Below are 4,508 nucleotides of genomic sequence, written 5' to 3'. Positions count from 1 at the left end.
GACTCTTTTTCCGTTTGGTTGCAGGAAATGAATGGATTTGGATTTCAAATTCATTTCAATCCCATGTTTGGTTTGTTGGATTGTTTGGATTTGAAATTCTAGGATTTAATTGAAATCCTTTAAACATAGGATCTCTTGAGGGGGTGTTCGTGATTTCATAGAATTGTATGAAATAAGGTTTCAGAAAAGGTTAAAAACATTTAATGTAACAATCGTTTAATAAAATTGTAATTTAATCATTTTTATAGTTATTTATAATTTTTCTTATAAATAATGGAATTCAATTCCATTTTAACCCTATAAATCAAACTCACAAATGATTTAAAATCCATTATAATTCAAACCCTTCAAATCCAAATCGTTCCATTAGATCCAAATTCTTAAAAAAAAAAAAAAAAAAAACAATTCTGCAAACCAAACGGACCATTGGGTCTTGTTTAGTTTAATAGGATTTGGAGTTTTATGTCATTCAAATCCCATGTTTGATTTGAAGTTTTTTTGAATTTAAAATCCTAGGATTTCATTGTAATCCTAGAAAAATAGGACGTTGAAATCCCATGGGGTTTGTATTTTGTGGGATTTTGTAGGATTTGTGTGTAATAATATTTTAAAATATGTTGAAAACATTTGTTTATTAATAATTAATTAACAAAAAAGGAATTCAATTCTTTTATAATTTGTTTTTATAAATTATTTATAAAAAGTAGAATTCAATTACATTTCAAATCCTACAAACCAAACAAATCAAAGATTCCAAATCCCTCTAATTACAAATCAAATCCAAATTTCTCAAAATCATTCCATCAAGTCAAATGCCCCCTTTCAAAGTCCAAACATATGATTTTGAAATCCTATGAAGTTGGAATTTTATGGGATTACGTAGATTTTATATGTAATAATAATTTAAAATATGTAACAAATACTTGTTTTGTAATAATTAATTAACAAAAAGAGTAAATTAATGGGTTTTTTTTTATAAATAATAAAATTTAATTCCATTCCAAACCAAACAAACAAAGATTTCAAATCTTTTGTCGAAATCCAAATCTCTTAAATCCTTAATTTGCTAATATTTTATTGGGGTTTTTTTTTCCGCATGAAATCAAGGTTTTGGATGATCGATTTTTGTTGTTGTTTCAATTTGGGGTCTACTTTTTCAATCGAGTTTGAGTCCGATACTCATTTGCGGGCTTGAGATTGAGATCAATAGTTTTTATATATTGGCTTGACTCAGCTGACGTGACTCGAAAAATTTAATCGAGCTTCCAAGTAAGTAGTGTGTGCTTGAAATCTATCCGAGCTCGAGTTTTAATAGCTTGTTAAAAGTTCAACTTGGTAACACCTCTAATCCTATTTATGAATCAACTCTTTGGCAAGGTTTCAAATGATACGAGGCCAAGTCTCAAGCTTTAGAAGCCATTGTGAGGTTATGACGTTTTTCAAGTCGTGACTTTTGACAACAAATTTCGAATATTATATATAAACATATTTTTTCTATTATTACTCGATGATTCAATGATAGAGATAGTTTAAGTTAGGCTTATAACTACGCATTAGGCTATGGCATGCTTATAGGCTTAATGTGGTGTGAGACACAAGTCTTGAGCCACGACGCGTCATAACGACTGTTTTTTTTTTTTTTTTTAATTAACTTGAATATCCACCCTGCTATGCGAGCTGACTAGTCCCAGGACGACCACCTGCTTTGCAAATAGCTCGGAGTCACCGCATTTGAACCTCTGTGGCCACAAGGATTTTTATTCCTCCTTGGATTTGAACCTGAGACCTCCTGATATTTTTTGACCTTTGGAGTCAAGTTCAAACCAATCAAGCCCCACCCTTGTGGTTGTCATAACGACTGTTATCGAAGCGTTTTAAAGCAGTGCTCTCTGGGCCACTAATTCTAATGTAGTCTGCTGTAATTTTTTTATTAATTTCTATTGTGGGGACGTTTATCATACGCTCACCGACAAGAGCCATCACCCTCATTTACCTTATTCGATTTACAACATTATTGACTATCAAAATGGTTCGTTGGTAACTCATATCATCTAGTAAGAGTTTAGTAAGTAAGAATATTGTTCCTCACTTACCTGGTAGATTCTCGACCCTTGTTATACTCACCCAGTAAGGTAAGTGACACCCATTAATTTTACATAAATTGTCAATTATTTAAGCCTGAAAAATTACATAAATTATATTATCAGAAATATCCATGAATCCAAGTGTTCAGTTTAATAGTGTTTAGCTCTTTTTGAATAAAAAATGATACAATATTCCATCTGAAAAATAGCGATCGGTTAAACTGTTTGAACAAAAATGATACATTATTCCATCTTAATTGACTTTTTTCAGACAACGTACTTTTGATTGATTATTGTGTCTTTTATTCGATCTTTTAGCCATCCTCAAAAGCTCATTTTCTTCATTAGTAATGATTACGATATATTTTCAAAAGAAAAACCAAGTGTCTTTATTTCAATTTACATTTAGGAGGGAGTTGTAACGTACCAATTGCTCAAGTCATCATAATCATAAAAACTGTGTTTTTCACAATAAACCAGATAAATTTATATAATCATTTAAACTATATTATAATGGTACTCGCGTAATACACTGAAATATATCTCGATTTTAATGTTTCGTTTTATTACTTCTCTGTAGATATCATAATACGGTTTTTATATAGTTTTGAGAAAAGGATAATGTTTTTAATTTTGAATAAAATATAAATTTAAAGATATCATAAAATTTCAATAATAAATATATCAATATTAATATCAAACTAACTATTTAAAAGTTCTTGTTTTTTGTGTACTTTATTTAATTCAATTTTTTATTATAATTTAATTTAGATTTAATAACGAAGTAATAATATAATTTTTATAAGAATAATAATTAAGTATTCTGTTAGAACTCAATGATTATTCTAATTATATTTTAGATTTTTTATATTTAAAATGAAATGTTTATCTGCAGTAATTAGTTACACAAATTAAAAAAATAAGCTTTAATAAGTTGTACTTATGCACAGTTTATTTGTAATCTTGAATTTTAAGTAATATTCATCAATAAACTGTACTTCATATATATAAAAAATGGTATTTAAGAGTTTTTATCAAATATTTAATAATATAGTATAGACTTAATAAGGTAAAAATAAGTAGTTAGAGAAGGTGACATATTGGATTCTCCAACTACTCTAACCTACAACTTTCATATGATAGTAGTAAGTAGTGGTTGAAGCAAACACCAAACTTCACTCCCCAAGTCTACAAGTAGTTTACCCTACCCCTTCACCAAACCTTTTCAATACACCATATCTTCCATTTTGGTACATATGATTTGTTCAAATACGGTGATTTCGGGCTATCTGCAAAGCAAGTGGTCGTCTTGAGATTAGTCGGCTCGCATAACGAGTTGGAACTCCAGGTTAATCAAAAAAAAATTACAAGATGATAATCGTGGTTTATAAAAACTTTTGGATTCGGTCTCTTCCTCTAATAGTCGTTAAAATATTCCGTTAAGTGAGAGACATTTTTAACATTTTATCGATTTTTTTTTGTTTTTTACCTGATCAAAAAACCAATTTTATGATTCTGGTCTCTATGGTTTTTGGTTGGGTAAAAGCAAAAAAATAGGTGAAGGACTGAAATGCTACTTATTTAACGTAAATTTTGAACGGTCGTTCAAGGGAGGGATCAAATCCAGACGTTTTTGCAAATCATAATGACCATCTTGTAATTTTGAAACTACAGGGACGAAAAGTATTATTTTTGACAAACCAGAAGGACCAAATTTGCAGCTTACTCCTATATATACATTCACAAATATGCCATTGGAATTTTAGTTTTTGATTTTCCTATTTGCAATCCAACCACTAAAAATACCTAAAAATATTGACTCTGTTAAACACTAAAGAAAAATCAATTTCAACCAAATAATAATAATAATAGAATAACATATTTATTTATTATTAAATCATTTTATAGAAATCTTCTATGATTAAAAATATTATTATTTAATCTTAAAAATAATTTATTTAATAAAGTATTCTTCATATTTAAAATGGAGAAAATGTGGTTGGTGAGAAGAAAATTTTCCATATTTGAAAAAGAGATTTTTTTTTTCCATATTTAGAAGAAGGATTAAAAATCTGCAAAACTACATTTTTGGCAAAAATACCATTTAATAAAAAGTGTATTTTTAGAAAGAAAATTATAAAATATTTGTTATTGTATTAAGATTATATTTGGTAAACTAGTTGATTACTGATAAGTTAGTTAATCACTGATAAGATGGTTGATAAATAAATTATTTTTGACAAAAACTAGCTTATAAACATGTAAAATGATTAAAAGGGACAGCTTGACAAAATAATCAATCACAAATAATTCATAATAGAATTTAAATAAATTTCTAAAAATATAATTAAAACAAATTTTAATAGTATAATATGTTGAATAATAAAAATAAGATAGTAAAAGAAATTAAATAATATAATATGT

This window comes from Cynara cardunculus (assembly GCF_001531365.2).
Source record: "Cynara cardunculus var. scolymus isolate 2C chromosome LG 11, CcrdV1, whole genome shotgun sequence".
Classification (NCBI taxonomy): Eukaryota; Viridiplantae; Streptophyta; class Magnoliopsida; order Asterales; family Asteraceae; genus Cynara; species Cynara cardunculus.
This window is presented reverse-complemented; position numbering follows the sequence as displayed.